This window comes from Desmodus rotundus, chromosome 8 (genome assembly GCF_022682495.2).
Source record: "Desmodus rotundus isolate HL8 chromosome 8, HLdesRot8A.1, whole genome shotgun sequence".
Classification (NCBI taxonomy): domain Eukaryota; kingdom Metazoa; phylum Chordata; class Mammalia; order Chiroptera; family Phyllostomidae; genus Desmodus; species Desmodus rotundus.
In genome coordinates this window covers 79,430,493-79,448,773 of record NC_071394.1, presented here as the reverse complement: position 1 = coordinate 79,448,773, position 18,281 = coordinate 79,430,493, and the positions used below count along the sequence as shown (strand labels likewise).

The 18,281-nt window shown below is 41.3% G+C and overlaps 1 protein-coding gene across 5 annotated transcripts in view; it reads right to left on the bottom strand.

Moving 5' to 3' along the window:
- PRICKLE2 (prickle planar cell polarity protein 2) overlaps positions 1 to 18,281 on the bottom strand; it is a 376,986-nt gene that overhangs the window by 131,660 nt on the left and 227,045 nt on the right. Inside the window, exon 1 of one of the 5 annotated variants that reach the window (XM_053929468.2) lies at positions 1,692 to 2,106. The exons of the other annotated variants lie outside the window; for them this stretch is intronic. The gene's annotated coding sequence lies outside the window, so the exon portion shown is untranslated. Of the gene's footprint in view, positions 1 to 1,691; positions 2,107 to 18,281 lie in introns of those variants that run through there. 5 annotated transcript variants of the gene reach the window in all.

Below are 18,281 nucleotides of genomic sequence, written 5' to 3'. Positions count from 1 at the left end.
TATAATGATAAAAGGTAACTGACAACCACAATAATAGCTGATAGTTATTGAGCATTTACTATGTGGCTAGCACTGTGCTAGGTGCTTTTCATATGTCATCTCATTAAATCCTTATACCTATCACCCTGCCTGTAGGTTCTGTTGCTCTCCCCATTATAAAGACAGGAATCACTGCTCTAAGGGGAAGCTCTCAGTGTCTTTAGCTCTTTCTGCATCCACAGTCTGAGCCCTTCATAAGCATCATCCTGTCCTGTCTAACCTCTAAGTTCCCTTCTCATTCCTTAAGCTTCCATGAATACATCTTCCTTCCTATATTTCTATTTTTTCCCTACATTGCATGGCAAACCTTTACAACCCTGCCATTTAAAACTATGTTATTTTACTATTTCAGGCTGCCCCATGACTGTTTATAGAAAACAATGCCCAACAGAGCCAACGTGTTTTAATCTTTACATTAAAAAAGAATTCCCAAGGGGAAAGAGCATTTGATGGAAAGGCAAAACCTTTACAAGCACTCAAGGATGTATTAAAATCCAAATTTCCAAAATATGGTAATTTGTCAAAGTTGTGACTTACTCTGGAGCCCCTGGGGACACTCATCTTGACCCCTCTGTGAAATCCATCAGCAGCTGGTAAACCTCACAGGGGGCAGGATTAGAGCAATTTGGCCAGGCTGCTTCATTTACTTTAAGTCTCACTGAGGTGGTTTAAAACACTCTCCGGGAAAAGATGTTCAAGCAAAGCGAACTGCAGCCTTGAAAGCTGCAGCGTGCAGACACGGCAGTCTGCTCCTATGTATTCATGGCACACTGGAGCCCTCCCATGACTGTGGTCATGGATGCACTGACTCAACGCAGAACTCTGTCGCTGGGGAAATAATCTTTGTGCCTAAGTTATACAAGAGCCCTGCTTGGCCCAGTGATGGCATCACATCTGGTACAGATCACTTACCCTCTGATTTGGCCCAGCCTAGATTATTTATGGTTCATGAACATCCTATTGGACCCCAGCATATTCTAAGACCACATAACAATAATGGGATTAAATATTTCATCCCAAGACCTCCATGGCAGATTAGTAATGCTGTGATTGGTTTTCAGGAAAGCAAGAGACCTGAGCAGACCTAACTAGGAACACTCCTGCAAGAAATCCAATGTAGAGAACACACTGAGTCATGCGTTTCTGTCAGGCTGTGCAGTCATATTCTGGAGCTCTGTCACCATTTCTAATCTGAAAGCATCGGCTAAAATTAAACCTAAATAACTGGAGCGCCATTTCTTTACCTGGAAGTCTCAGCTAAGTCCCCGTTCCTCAGACCCTCTAATGGTTGCTGACATCCTAAGCTGAAATGACTACTGTGCAAGCACACTCCCGGGTGTTTGGTTTTTAAACCTTCTCCCTGTTTATTATTATTTTTTAAGACAGCTGCTCTTCTTTTAGAGATATGTTGCTCCTAAAGCAGGACTTAACCCTATAACTATGCCATGTCACTTTACAATTAAGCTTTCATTAGAAAGCTTAAAGCATAGGAAAGGCAAAATGTGCCACAGAGCCACTAAAAAATGCCACCTAGCTAAGATAATGGAGGCCTGACGTCCTCCCCCAATGCAAAGCCTCTAGATCTAGCATTCCCCTTCTCCTCAGAAAATACACTTGTTTAATTTGTGATTTAGAGAAAATTCCTTACTCACCTTCAAGGAAGAGGAAAGTCCAGTCTCCCTGGCTTCTGCCAGACTCTCTGAGCTTGTCAATTGCCCCAGCTCACTTTCTCCCTGAGCCTGGCTTCTAGGAAAGCAAGCAGGACTGCAGGCAGCCAAAGCATCTTCTTGCAGAAAACCTTTTTCCAAATCTGGACCCTTCCTGAAGCCAGCAGCAGGCTCCAGCCCGAGCTGCTCCGCATTCACTCACAGAAAACAGCACCACTGGATCCAGATCCTGCTGGGAGCCACCAGGCAGGGGGAAAAAGTGTGACTTCTACCCTTCCCAAGGATCCGATCGCTTTCCTGAGAACCTCGCTTTCGTCAATCTGCAGGAAGTCTCAGACCCCAGCATCAACGTCACCAACTGATCCCGAGCCAGACCCGGGCCAACCAGTCAGCTGGTCTCAGAGCTCAAGCCACTGAACCAGGAAATGTGCAGCTGGGCCAAAAAATGATAACTATCGGCAGCGGAGCTGCTGGTGGTGCTAGAAAAGTCGCTGTTGCAGTGCTTGCATCCTCCGCATGCTAATGAAGCCGTGACGTAAGCAAGTCAGTCGCGGCATCTGGACAAGCAGTCCTCCCTGCCCATCTCCTAGATTTATTTACATGTAAATTAGCCTTACCTTCCAAATCAATAATCCCCAAACAAGGGAGACAGGAAGAAAGCCCATGCTGGATGCAGCAAAGGCTGGCTATACAATGTCCAAAGGAGTACAAAAATATCACATAGAAGAAGAGAAGCTTTAAAAATACACGTCTATTTTTTTCTTTTTCTTTTTAAAGTGGTACTCCTATGTGCAGGGTATCAGATCTGGGCACAGTTATCAACCTGAGCGCCTGTTTCAGATTATATGCTGCACCAGTCCAAGAGTGAAATGAGCTTTTTCTTCTTCTTCCCCTCCCCAAAAGCTGTATCGAACCTTCAAATGCCTCTACTTTATTTTCTCTCTTCCACTTTCATTTCAAGGTGTTTGTTAGCTTGAGATGATGTTGTCCTTGAATTTTTGTGCATCCCTGAAATAAAACACATTTGGCTACTTTCCTCAACATGCTTGGGTGGTGAATTAATTACCCTCTCTTTCCACACCCGAACCCAGCTCCAAGTGAGCATGGGAAATGACAAAGCATAAATCTGCCTGGGGCATTTGAGGACACTTAGACCCTCAGAGAGCACTGGTTCCATCTCTCCATTTTACAGATTAGGAAACTGAGGCTTTGAGTGGAGAAGGGCATTTTTTAAGGTCACACAGGGATTTCAGCCTGGCTAGGTTAGAACCCACATTTCCTAGACCTCAGACTGCAGCTTTGTTAGATACCTTTATGTCTCCAATCTCCATTTTTCTGCACCAGCAAAGTGGCCTATCTAAGCAATCACAAAGAAAGAACTCTGTAAGTTGGGTAGCCCTGGGTTCAAATCCTGATTTAGTTTTCTGCTAGTGATGTGACCCTGCACAAGTAATTTAACTTTGGGGGTCTTCAATTTCTTCAACTGTACCCTTCAACTCACTAAATATTTTCTGGGCACCTACTCTCTGCTATGCATAGTGTTTGCTCTCCCCTAGCTCAGGCTATAGTACAACAAAAATATTGAATGGAATTGTGGTGAGGATTGACACAATGCCACACACTCAATAAATAACAGTTATTTCTGACATTTTAGATGAAGTCAGAAAAATTCACCAAGGCATTCCTTCCACTAGCATGGCTATTGTTTCTGTCTTCTGAGTATTTCTATGGTGATCTTTATTGTTGAAATTCAATTGTTCTTTCAATGCTGCCAATGCAGTATCCTGGGCCAGGGGAGCACAAGCCAATATTCTGGATCCTGTGTCTGTGATAAGAAGCACAGTGTGGTCCTGAGGTGGAGGGTGAGGTAAGGGCTGGGAGCGTGAGAGAGAGGTGTGTTCCATTTTGCACATAAGTGTCCCTGAGGACAAAGCAGTCAACACGGCTCCTGACCCACACTCCCCCCACCCCTTCCCTGCCTGAAGAACCCACTCTCATGAGCTCTGCCTTGCCAACTGGAGTTCCTGAAGCTTCAAATGAATTTTGTTGTTGGATGTGGGGAGTTAAATTATGTCATTTGTTATAGGTAATTATAGAAATAATGCTTAATAAGTTTTTTCAGAATGCTTCTCTCCAGTTCACATAAGACCTTTCATGGTGAAAATCATGGAACCTGGAATAACTTTTCACTAATAGAAACAGGATACAGTTGAATGAGTAATAATACTCTGCTTTAAGTTTCCACCACACAAAACTCAGAGTGTGTGGGGAAGCGAATAGTTCAATGAGACCTCAATATCCTTCAAGAAGTAGAATGCCAAATGTAACAGTTTGAAGCCACTAACAACAGCCAAGGGGAAGCAGTGACATCCTACCCTGGTGTGGTCATGGACAAATCATTTCAACTTTCTATACTCCAGTTTCTTCATCTGGGCCTACTACACTCTGACCTCCTTATTATCAGCATGATCATACAAGAATTATGAGAAGTGATCTGCAAGTGATTAACAGTGAAGCAATAAAGAGGAAAGCTGGAACACAAAGAGATAAAGATCAATGTTTCTGAAAAAGATATGATGCATGACTATCAACTTCATAAGAGGTAACAATATGACATGGGGTCTGGAGTGGATTGCCTGGGGACAGACCCTAGCTCAGACACCTAGCGTAGACCCTAACTCTACGATTTGGGGCCCAAGTTCTCTTTGATTATAAGATGGACAAGAATAGTAGGCTGTTCTGAGGATCAAATGAGAATTAATGAGAAGCACTTAGCACCAGCCAGGCACACAGCAAACATTCAATAAATGTTCTCTATTGGTAGTGCAAGTAGTAAGTCTTTTACTGTTAACTTTGGCACTAATTAGCTAACTGGTCAGACCAAGTTCAAAAGGTGGGAAGGAAGTGGTAAATGGACGACTGCAAAATCATACCCATTCCAAGGGCACAGCTCAAAATCCCACCTAATGAGGGTGAGCTGCTGACATGCTCTTCCTATAGGAAAATATAAATACTTTTTATTTGCTATGAAACTAGGAAAGAAAGAAGTAAAAATGACCAAGAGGCACTGGGGGCCTCCTGCTTCAAAGCTGTATCATAGGACAAGACGGCTCTATTTCTGGGAATTGTAGGTGCTTCATCAACTCATTCATGTATCCAGTCACTCGTTAAATGAACTCCTACAGTTTGTCAGTTACTGTGTTAGGCCTGATGGACATCATGGTGACCAACACAAAGATGGGCCCTGCCTTAAAAGAGCTTAGAAATGAAACGGAAAACACTTTAGCAAGCAATTAGAGAAGAGTGTGCCTCATGTTATGATAGGGCTTGTGCAGAGTTCTCAAAGGTCTAATTACAAAAAGGAGGTGGATGGTGCAGAGCTTGTTGCTGAAGTGAAGTCCTTTCGACAGCATGTTCTCTGTGACTACTGCCCAGTGGGGAAGCTGGAGATCTATGCGTCGCCCTTGCACAGATTATTGAAATAACACAATCCACAGATTGATAATTCCTTGTGATAATTATTTCTACCCTGGAGACCATTCTATTCAGGATTTTTGGAAAATATGCTGTTAAGGTATTAGGTGAGGCTAGAACTATTCTACAAAAACATGAAATCCACATTCATGACAGCAAACTTCTTGGACGGGGGATGAGGGAGAATAGGCAATACATATGAGACACTCAAATATTTAATGGGAATCTGTGGAATGCAGGACAGTCTTGCTTTTGGAGACAAGGATGCAACTTCTGACCTTCAGAACTTTCTATTTATATAGGAAAACAAGGTGTTTACATAAATGACCATAACTGGATAGAGTATTTAGGGATAGGGACAAGGAGGACAAGACTGATTGTGTTTGGGGTGATCAGAAATCAGGAAAAGTCTGATTTGAGTCAGGTTGAAAGCCAAAAAACAATTTTTTTTACAATGAAGAAACATCCAGAAAATATCCAAAAACCATAAATGAAAAGATTGTTAAAAGAGACAAGATCAACTTTAGTGAGGGTGTTGCAGGCAGGAGAAAGAACATTAATATGAAGAAAAAGGTGTTCACACAAATGTAGAATGAAAAGACTCATCTGCATGAGCACCAGACCAACATGACACGGGCACGTCATGATTACGTGCCCACTCCATACATACGGGAAAATCAAATCATCTCTCCAGTCTAGTCAGCCATCAGTCAAAATCTTGTTAGAGGATTAAGGGAAAAGGATAAGTGAATCATTGCTGGTTACTTTATGCAAGACAAGTTTAAGTGACAATGAGGTCTGGCCTCCTAAAGTAAGGGCTTCTATGAAGACAGGCATAGGAACAATTTTTAATCTCCATTCCCATAGGTGTAAAATAGAAAAGAATGGACTTTAAATGAACTAAAGAGGGACTCCTTGGACCTGCAGAAAACTTTTGAATACTAAGATGATAGAACTGGTCTAGGTCACTCAGAATAATGTTAGCATCTTTGTCTTAAGAGCACTTTAACAAAGACAAAGATAGCACCACTTCTAGCTGGTTCAGATCAATACCTTCTGACCCTGCTATTGTGAAATACTAATTACTACTATGAGGGATAGTACCAAAGTTTTGAAACATACATCTAATAAAGGTCATAAGTTCATTTAAGTTTATTTTATTTTAAAAAAGTATGTGTGTTAGTATTATAATGATTCTCTCTTTCTCCTATATATAGATATGATATATAGATATAGATATAGATATATATGAGAGAGAGAGAGAGAGATTGATTTATATGTCTCTCCATCTATAAAATGAAGACATCTATCTGCCAAAGGTTTGGGTAAGATTAGATGAGTTAGCATTTATATACAACACAGTTCCTCACACATAGTAGGTGTTGTCATTACACCCCACTTGGTTTTCAAAGAGGGGAGGAGAATAAGAAGGGCAACCAGAACTGATAAAATTGTTCATGATAAACGTAAGGACAACCTCCACAGCCCACGACTCTTCTTTCTCATCAATCTGTATAAGATTCCATTATCATAAATGCTTTTCAGATCATAGGCACATTCTGCATCTTGTGAAAAATAACCCAGCACACTTTGAATCCAGAAGAGAGGCCTTCCTTTTCTTTTTTTCTACCATCTAAGCAATCAGCCACATTTCATGCATTTTAATTATTCTTGATCCCAATCCATAATCTAGTGCACAAAATTTAACACAGCCTTTTATCCTTTTTTAATTACATTAATTAAAAGGAGAAATATGAACAAGCTAGCCTCGGCAAATCAAAATGAAAGACTGCTGAAGATTTTGCTCTTTTCCTAAAGAAGATTAAGATAAGAGCTGCATCAATGATTTAAACATGCTTACAACTACACATTTCCATGAAAATATTGTTAAAATTGACATGATGTGTTAGCAAACACTACTTTTGTTTGAGATAATGAAAGCTGCACTTTTTATAGTAGCTTTTGGGAACTACTAATTTCCATTAAATAGCTGAATAAAAAATTGAATTTTCTCTATGTAAAGGACCTGGAGAACAAGCAGGAATCACACAGGGATGCTTTGGTTTTCTCAGCACTTCCTAAACACAGGCACTTGAGCTCCTACATGCTTCTCTCAGGAGAGAATGCTGACAAGTAGAGAAGATACCGTGGAAAAAGACTAAAAACTCCCTGCCTCGTAAACGAGCAAGCTGGCAGCAAATAGCTATCTTGGGAAAACTATCCTGGAAGGAAAATGTCAGAGGTACAAACTGACATTGTTTTTCTCAAGGAATGGGAAGAACTTATATCCCAGGTGTTTGGAACATTTTCTCTCATTTAGTTTCACCATAATCCCGAACTGCAGCTTTTATTATCTCTTATTGTACAGATGAGGGCACTGGGGTTCACCGAGAATACAAAAATGACACACAGACCCACAGCTGTGACTGGGTCCTGGGTCTGATTACAAAGCTTACATTTCTTCTAATTCAAAGGTTCTCACTCACCCTCTCAAAACTAGGTGTGTCCCAATTAGGGTGTGGTATGCTGGAAATAACATAATTAAAAACAGAGAAAAATGCAGAAGGGTCCCTGGTTCTCCAATTACCTCAGGACTTTGTACAAAACTCATGTCACTGCTGTTGTAGGTGTGTGTCCTTCCCTTTAGAAATCTTGGCCTGCTTCGTAGTTTCACAGCCTGGGTTAGCGATTATGATACATCATCCATGGGTAGTGTTAATGACTACTTGACTAACATCTCCGTATCTCTAAGTAGACTGTATGCTTTCTGAGGGCAGGGACTATGCTTTTTTTTTTGCTCACTATTCTATTCCAAACACCTAGCACAGTGCCTAGAGACCTGACAGCTAACGAGTATTTGTCGAATGAATACAAAGTTTGACAATGATTTTTCTCATCTAGAAGTTGAAGGAATTCAAGATTATTCCTGCAAGAACATCTCTCTCCTCATTTGTATTCCAATGTGATTTTGTGAGTGGGAAAGGAAAGGATAGAGTGAACTTCTCTGAAATACTTTTTTTAGCTTCCAGGATACCATGTTCTCCTGGCTTCCCTCCTATCCTCAGTCTCTTTTGCTGGTTCATTCTCATCTCCCTGACAGCTAAACTTTGGGGCTCAATCCTGGGACTTCTACTTTTTCTATCTGCATTCACTTCTTTGATCTGCTCTAGGGTTTAAATGCCACCTCTGTGTCAATGACTCCAGGCTAGACTTTTCCCATGAACTCAGGGCTTCCATATCTACCTGCCTATGTCACATCTACATTTGGGTGTCTAAAAGGCAACTCAAATTTAACAAGTCCAGATATCAATTCTTTATATCCACCACAAATTCGTTCCCTCTGCGGCTTTCACTGTTTCAGTTAATGGCAACTTCATCTTTCCAGTGGTTTAGAACTAACACTGTCAAGTCACCCTTCACTCTTTTCTGTCTCTTGCCACTGACATTCAATACAGGAGCTGGCAAACCATATCCCACTGGCCAAATCCAGTCTGCTTCATGTTTCTGCAAATATAGTTGTGTTGGAAAATAGTCATGCCCATTCATTTACGTACTGTCTATATTTATGCTTCAGCAGCAGAGCTGAGTAGATACCACAGAGACTGCATGGCTTACAAAGCCTCACATATTTACTGTCTGACAATTTACACTGAGCATTTGGTAACCCTTGAGTTAGCTCTGCCTTCAAAATGTGTGCAGAATCTAACACTTCCCCACCATCCTGCTCCCAGCCACTGACACCTCTCTCCTGGATGGTGATGAAAGCCACCATCAACTCTGCCTCCACCTGGTCTCTCACCCCACTTCAGTCTATTCACAAAACTGTAATCATAGCAATTCTCTGAAAACAAACATTAGAGCATGTCATGCTCCTGCTCCAACCTACCCAATGCTGCTCAGCTCAGAGGAAGGCCTTTGGATCTATGCCCCCTAACATATACCCTCTTCTGTTACTCTTTGCCATACTGTGTCTGGAACACTGGTCCTACAACACACCAGGCATCTGCCTGTCTCTAGGTCTTTGCATTTGCCGTTCCCTCTGAAATATTCCTCCTGCCTTTACAAGTCTTAAAAATATCACCTCTAGCCTTCCTGTCCTGAGATCATCCTCCCTTCCAACTTCTTAATATTGCCGAAACGTTTCCCTACTTTTTCTCCTTAGCACTTAGTGTTCTTAAAAGTTTTATGGAGGTATAATTTACATATCATACAGTTTACCCATTTAAAGTGCACAGTTCAACAAGTTTTAGTGTATTTATAGAGTTAAGTAAATATTATCACAATCTAATTTTCAAACACTTTTACCAACTCAAAAGATACCCCCTAGTAGCCATTTCCCATTTGCCCCATTGTTTCTAGCCTCAGGCAAACACTGATCTACTTTCTGTCTCCATAAACTTGCCCATTGGAAGGGGGGAGAATATGGCAGCGAGATAGGTGGGAGCGGAGTCCACTTCCCCTCAACACCAGTGAAATACCTAGCTGAACTATGGAGCAGAGCAAACAGCCAACGGTATTCCAGCATATATGAAGATTGGAGACCAAAGATAGAGGACATTGAAAGATCTGACGGTAAGAAGAGTGCTTAAGGACAATAAGGTCCCCAAGACCTGCACGGGGACCAGGGTGGTTGAAGCCCTGGCCCGGACGCAGGGTCTCCTGCAGGATTCTTGGGAAAGAGCCAGGCTGAGCTGTGTGAGCAGCCAGGTACTTGTTTGGACCAGGGGGGCTTGAATAGGAAGAATTTCTCAAAAAGAAAAAGAAAATAAGAGGCACCCCGCGGCTAATTGGAGAACTCTCTGCAGCAGCCTTGGCCTCTGGCGCCCCTCCCCCCTCAGCCCCAGGACGGTGAACGCCGGACAAGCAGCCCCAGCGCTCACCTGAAGCCTGGTTGCCCGCACCCAGATTAGCAGAGTGGGGGCCCACACCTGAAATCCCGGCTGGCGACCCACACCTGAAACCTCGGGTAGGTGCGCACTGGGAGCAGAGGCTAGCTGCTCCACCTATAGGCCCAAAGCAGAGGACCCGAGGGCCTCGCAACTCAGGCCCAGAGCTGGGGACCAGCCAGCCTCGTGCGACCCAGGCCCAAAGCAACAGATTGGCTGATCATCAGCCTGGCTGCCTGCGAGGGACCACACTTAAAACTCCTACCTAACCCCTGCGCACAGACCCCTGCAGGGCCTCCTGGCTCTCTAGGACACAGGCAGAACACCCAGCTGAGGGGAGCTGCAGGGCCAGAGGAGACTGCATGCCCCGGAAAGACTCGACCCAGTAGGGGGCTGAACTACCCCATAGCAGCACCGAGAGCCCCTAGCATCTAAGACAGCAAAGAGCAAGAAGGTGGTATGTGAGTTGCCCCTAATTGGTGCAACTCAAGGACAGCACAGCTGGTGAACTAAAGGCCTAGTAGGGAGCAGAAGGACCCTGAGGAACTGGACTGAAGGCTGAACAACAGCAAAGAGTGTGGCTCAGGCAGGGAGAAAAGTGAAACCAATCCTTCCAACCACCCCCTCCCGTTACACAGACAGGAAGACCAGCAGAACTAACCTGACCAGTTTAAAACAAGCAGAAGACATTTTTTTTTCTTTCCTCGTTTCCCCCTGAATTCCTTCTTCCTTTCTGTCCTTCTGTCTTTCTTTTATTCCTTCTTCCTTCCATCCTTTACCTTTTTTATTCCTTCTTCCTGCCTTCTTTTATTTATTCTTTTATTTTAATTTTTGTTAAAATTCCTTCTTATCTTGCCTTCAATCTTTTTTATTCCTTCTTCCTTCCTTCACTTCCTTTTCTATTCCTTTTTTCCCTCCTTGCCTTCTTTTTTTCTTCTCCCCCCCCCTTTTTGTCTTTTTTCCCACAGGTGAGACAAGAAAACCTAGAGTGCTGAAAAGACCAGAGTTAGACCGTGTTACACCCATAAACGTCAGCTCAAGACCAGTGAGCACAGGAGATTGAGGAGACAGCACCACTGAATCCCATTGGCATTCTACCATAGAAGTTCATACCATACACCCAGGGAGTCAGAATAGATCAATTTAAGAAGCAGAGGCTAACAAGAAGAGTCTCACAAACAATGGGAATACAAAGAAACAATTCCCAAATGAAAGGAAAGGAGGAAGCCTCAGAAAGAATGCTAACTGAAAAAGAGGCAAGTCAACTATCAGATACTGAGTTCAAAGCAGTGGTCATCAGGAAGCTCACTGAGCACTCTGAACTTAAATAGAACTACCAGAAACTACAGGGAAATGACAATGAACTCACTGCAAACTATATCAACATGAAAAAGGAAATAGAAACTATCAACAAGGGCCAAGAGGAAATGAAGAATACAATTTCTGAACTGAAGAACACAGTAGAAGGAATGAAAAGCAGACTTGATGAAGCAGAGGATCGGATCAACACACTGGAGGACAAAGTAGAAAAAAACACCCAGAAAGAGCAAGAAAAGGAAAAGAGGCTCAGAAAGAATGAAGACGGATTAAGGGAAATGCAGGACAACAAGAAACGTAACAATATCCGTATAATAGGAATACCAGAAGGAGAAGAAGAAAAGCAAGGGATAGAAAACCTGTTTGAAAAAGTAATGATGGAAAATTTCCCTAATCTGAGGAGAGAAAAAGTCACCCAAATCCAGGAAACACAGAGAGTCCCAAGCAAGAGGAACACAAAGAGGCCCACTGCAAGACATATCATAATTAAAATGACAAAATTCGAAGACAAAGAGAGGATCTTAAAGGCAGCAAGGGAGAAAAAGGAAGTAACATACAAGGGAGCCCCAATAAGGTTAGCAACTGACTTCTCAATGGAAACGCTCCAAGCCAGAAGAGAATGGCAAAAAAATATTCCAAGTAATGAGAACCAGAGGCCTGCAACCAAGACTATTTTACCCAGCAAGGCTCTCAATCAAGATAGAAGGCCAAATAAAGAGTTTCCCAGACAAAAGAAGTCTAAAAGAATACACCTCCACCAAACCAGATCTTGAAGAGATGCTAAAGGGACTGCTTTAAGGAAAGGAAGGAAAAGAGAAAGAGAGAGGAACACAGGCAGGAAAAAATGGCAATGAATAACTGCCTATCGATAATAACCTTAAATGTAAATGGATTAAATGCTCCAATCAAAAGACATAGAATAGCTGAATGGATAAGAAAACATGACCCACACATATGCTGCCTACAAGAGACCCATCTCAGGACAAAAGACTTACACAGACTGAAAGTGAAGGGCTGGAAACAAATTTTACAAGCAAACGGACAGGAAAAAAAGCAGGGGTAGAAATACTCATATCAGACAAAATAGACTTCCAAAGAAGGGCCATAAAGAGAGACCCAGAAGGTCACTTCATAATACTCAAAGGAAGAATCCACCAAGAAGACATAAACATTGTAAATATATATGCACCCAACAAAGGAGCACCCAAATACATAAAGAAAATCTTGGAGGACTTCAAGATATTGACAGCAACACAATTATAGTAGGGGACTTTAACACCCCACTGTCAAAAATGGACAGGTCTTCCAAACAAAGTATCAACAAGGATATTGTGTCACTTAACAATACCCTAGAGGAAATGGACTTAACTGATATATACAGAGCCTTTCATCCCAAAGAAGCAAAATACACATTCTTTTCAAGTGTCCATGGAACTTTTTCAAAGATAGACCACATGATAGGACACAAAGCAAGCCTCAACAAATTCAAGAAAATTGAAATCATATCAAGCATTTTCTCTGACCACAAGGGACTGAAACTAGAGACCAACCCCAAAGGAAAAAACCCAAAACACTCAAAATCATGGAGATTGAATAGCATGCTATTAAACAATGAATGGGTCAAGAACAAAATTAGGGAAGAAATCAAAAACTTTCTGGAAACAAATGAAAATGAACTCACAACAACCCAAAACCTATGGGACACAGCAAAGGCAGTCCTGAGAGGGAAGTTCATAGCAATACAGGCCTACCTTAAGAAGATAGAAACAGTTCAAACAAACAACCTAACCCTACGCCTACAAGAACTGGAGGAACAACAACAAAGACAGCCCAGAGCAAGCAGAAGGAAGGAAATAACCAAGATCAGAGCAGAGTTAAATGACATAGAGAATAAAAGCACAATTCTAAGGATCAATGAATCCAGGAGCTGGTTCTTTGAAAAGATAAACAAAATTGACAAGCCTTTAAGTAGGCTCATCAAGAAGAAAAGAGAGAGGATCCAAATAAACACAATTAAAAATGAAAGAGGAGAGATTACAACTGATACCACAGAAATACAAAGGACTGTAAGAAATTACTACAAAGTACTATATCCCAAGAAAATTGAAAACCTAGGTGAAATGGACACATTTCTAGAAAAATATAATCTTCCAAAACTGAATGAAGAAGAAGCAGAAAACCTGAACAGACCAATAACAGCAGACAAAATTGAAGCAGTTATCAAAAAACTCCCAACACACAAAAGCCCTGGACCAGATGGTTTCACAGGAGAATTCTACAAAGCATTCATGGAAGAGCTAACCCCTATCCTGAACAGAGTATTCGAAAAAATCCAAACTGATGGAAGACTCCCAAACTCTTTTTATGAAGACAGCATCATCCTAATCCCAAAACCAGATAAAGACACAACGAAGAAAGAAAACTTCAGGCCAATATCGCTGATGAACATAGATGCTAAAATTCTCAACAAAATATTTTCAAACAGCATCCACCAATACATTAAAAAGATCATACACCATGACCAAGTGGGATTCATCCCAGGGATGCAAGGATGGTACAATATTTGCAAATCAATAAACATAATACATCACATCAATAACTGCAAAGACAAAAATCACATGATCATATCAATAGATGCGGAAAAATCATTTGATAATATACAGCACCGATTTCTAATAAAAACACTCAGCAAAGTGGGAATAGAGGGAGCATTCTTCAACATAATAAAGGCCATATATGAGAGACCTACAGCCAACATCATACTCGATGGACAAAAACTTAGACCTTTCCCACTAAGATCAGGAACAGGACAAGGATGCCCTCTCTCACCACTGGTATTCAACACAGTATTGGAAGTCCTAGCCACAGCAATCAGACAAGAAAAAGAAATAAAAGGCATCCAAATTGGAAAGGAGGAAATGAACCTGTCACTGTTTGCAGATGACGTGATTGTGTACATGGAAAATCCTAGAGACTCCACCAAAAAACTTCTTGACCTAATAAATGAATTTGGCAAAACAGCTGGATACAAAGTCAATACTCAGAAATCAAAGGCATTCCTGTATGCCAACAATGAAACTGCAGAAACAGAAATCAGGAAAAAAATCCCATTTGATATAGCAACAAGAAAAATAAAGTACCTAGGAATAAACCTAACCAAGGAGGTCAAAGACCTATACTCAGAAAACTACACAACACTAAAGAAAGAAATTAAGGAAGACACAAACAAATGGACGCATGTACCATGCTCATGGATTGGAAGAATTAACATCATCAAAATGGCCATACTACCCAAAGCAATTTATAGATTCAATGCAATCCCTATTAGAGTACCCATGACATATTTCACAGATATAGAGCGAAAATTTCAGAAATTCATATGGAACCATAAACAACCCCGAATAGCTGCAGCAATTTTGAGAAAGAAGAACAAAGCAGGAGGGATCACAATACCTGATATCAAACTGTATTACAAGGCCACTGTAATCAAAACAGCCTGGTACTGGCATAAAAACAGGCACATAGACCAATGGAACAGAACAGAGAGCCCAGAAATAAACTCAAGTCTTTATGGTCAATTAATATTTGACAAAGGAGGCAGGAGCATAAAATGGAGCAAAAACAGCCTCTTCAACAGATGGTGTTGGGAGATCTGGACAGCTACATGCAAAAAAATGAAACTAGATCACCAACTTACGCCATACACAAAAATAAACTGAAGATGGATAAAAGACTTAAATATAAGGCGTAGCACCATAAAAGTCCTTGAGGAAAACATTGGCAGGAAGATCTCAAACATTCCACACAGCAACATCCTCACAGACATGTCCCCTAAAGCAAGGGACATAAAGGAAAGAAGAAACAAATGGGACCTCATCAAAATAAAGAGCTTCTGCATGGCTAAAGAAAACAGCACCAAATTACAAAGAGAACCAACAGTATGGGAAAACATATTTGCTAATGATACCTCAGACAAGGGCCTGATCTCCAAAATATATAAAGAACTCACACAACTCCACTCCAGGAAGACAAACAACCCAATTAAAAAATGGGCAAAGGACTTTAACAGACAATTCTCCAAGGGGGATGTACAGAGGGCCCAGAGACATATGAAAAGATGCTCAGCATCACTAGCCATCAGAGAAATGCAAAATAAAACCATAATAAGGTACCATCTCACACCTGTCAGAATGGCCAACATAAACAAATCCACAAACAAATGTTGGAGAGGATGCGGAGAAATGGGAACCCTAGTGGACTGTTGGTGGGAATGCAGACTTGTGAGGCCACTGTGGAAAACAGTATGGAATTTCCTCAGAAAACTAAAATGGAAGTGCCCTTTGACCCAGCAATTCCGCTGCTGGGATTATACCCTAAGAACCCTGAAACACCCGTCCAAAAGAACCTGTGCACCCCAATGTTCACAGCAGCACAATTTACAATAGCCAAGTACTGGAAGCAACCTAAGTGCCCATCAGCAAACGAGTGGATCCAAAAACTGTGGTACATTTACACAATGGAATTCTACGCAGCACAGAGACAGAAGGAGCTTATACCCTTTGCTATAGCATGGATGGAACTGGAGAGCATTATGCTAAGTGAAATAAGCCAGGCGGTGAGGGACAAATACCATATGATCTCACCTTTAACTGGAGCATAATGAACAAGAGAAAAAAGCAAACAAAATATAACCAGAGACATTGAAGTTAAGAACAATCTAACAATAGCCAGAGGGGAGTGGGGAGGGCATAGTGGGGAGAGGGGCTTTCAGGAACTACTATAAAAGACACATGGGCAAAACCAAGGGGGAGGGTGGAGGTGGGGGAGGGAGGTGTGTTTGGCTGGGGTGGGGTGGAGGGATGGGGAGAAAATGCAGACAACTGTAACTGAACAACAATAAAAAAAAAAAGAAAAAAATGAAGATTAAAAGAAAACATTTTTTCTTTGCCTTTCAATATTTGACTATGGTGTGTCTCAGTTTACTTACTTGGAGCATATTAGCTTTTTGTATGCACAGGCTAATATTTTTCTTCAAATACTTTTTTCTTTTCCTTTTTCTATCTCTTCTCCTTTAGCTGGCCCCATTATGCATATGTTGATATGCTTAATTGTATCCCATATTTCTCAAAAGCTGTTTACTTTTCTCATTCTTTTTTCCTTGTTTCCCCCCATTCTTCAGATTCCATAATCTTTATTGATTTACCTTGAAGTTCGCAGATTCTTTCTTCCCCCAGATTATATCTATTGTTTTTAGCCCCTCTAGTGAATTTTTCACTTCACTAGACCATACTTTTCAGGTACCATACTTTTTAACTGTAAAAATTTCACTTTTAATAATTAAAAAAATTTTTTTATTGATATTCTCTGTTTGATGAGACACTGTCATTATGCTTTCCCTTTATTCTTTACAGTTTCTTATAGTTGTTTGAATGTATTTATAATAGCTGATTGGAAGTGTTTGGTAAATCTGTCATTTAGGCACCCTCAGAGGCAGTTTCTTTTGCCCACTTTTTTTTTCCTGTGAATGGGTCACAGTTTTTGTTTCTTTGCATGACTCATGACATTTTGTTGAAAACTGAACATTTCAGATGTTTTTGCAGCAATTCTGGATACTGATTCCCCCCTCCCCTTTCTGAAGCTCCTTGTTTATTTGTTTAATAGATGGCTAGACAAGTTGAGTGAGGTCTGTTTCCCCAACAGCGTTCAGCCTCTGAGGTTACTCCTCAGAAAGCAAGAACAGTCTCCCTGAGGACCTGGCTGGTCTCTATTTATTGGTAACATCCAGATGTTAGCCTCCACGAATTGCTAGCTGATTGTTCTGTGGTTTTCAACAATACCCTGGGGCATAAATTACTCCATAGTCTGATCTGAGTAAAGTAGGGTTCCTTTGCAGGGGCATTGCATTGCCAGTCTTTGAGGTGGCCCCTCCCAGGGTGAAACCATAGCCCCAGATGGAGAGCCAAGTAGAGAAGGAACCCCATCTCCTTGGCTTCACTACTGTTAAGAGTTTCTGTCACACTGATCTGTGTGACAGGGAAGCGGGGAGACGAGTGATATGGCTCAAATGCCACAGACTCAGTGTTACCAAGATTTAGTACATATGCTTGAATAGATGTTTATCCATTTGTTGCATAACCTTGGGACAATTTTTAGAAACCCTACATTAAAAAAATAATTTTGAGCAGTCAAATGATAGTTTCCCTGGTTAAAGTATCTGCTGTGCTCTTCACACTGCCATTTTGGAAGTTGGTGTCCAGCACTCAGGACTCTTAAATCACTATATATTTTGCTTGTTTATGTTGTTATATGGTCTGTCTGCTGTGGAGCCCTACAATGTAAGCTTCATTTTGGGGAAGAGGAAGCAGAATTTTGTCAGTTTTAAAAAAAAAGCCCACAACCCTCAAAGCCTAGAACAGTGTCTTCACACAGTAAGCCCTTAATAACTATGGGTTGAATGTATGGAGGGCCCACGACCCACAGTATATCTTATATATGCCATGGCCAACCACAAACTGCCATGACTGATGATCCATTCATGGTTGTGACAGTTATGAATAACTTCAGTTCTCTATCTCCATGTAACATATTTTTTTTGCAGTTTCCTCAGAAACTGATCACAACCTCGGGACACTGTCATACCTGTGAATGTCATCAGGCAGCTGGTTAATGCAGAAAAAAGACTGAGAAGTGTAGCTATGTTATACGTATCCCTGAACCTACCATTCTTGATGCTGCCTCTGTTCCCTTTAATCTTAAGCATTCTTTAACATCTATAAATAGCTTTCTCTAAAGGGCATCTAATTGATCTAAGTCCTGCTATAATGGAACTAAGCCTTTAAGTGGAATCAGGAAGTCTGTGTTTGATTCTGGGTTCTGGCTCATGTTGTCTGTGTGTCAT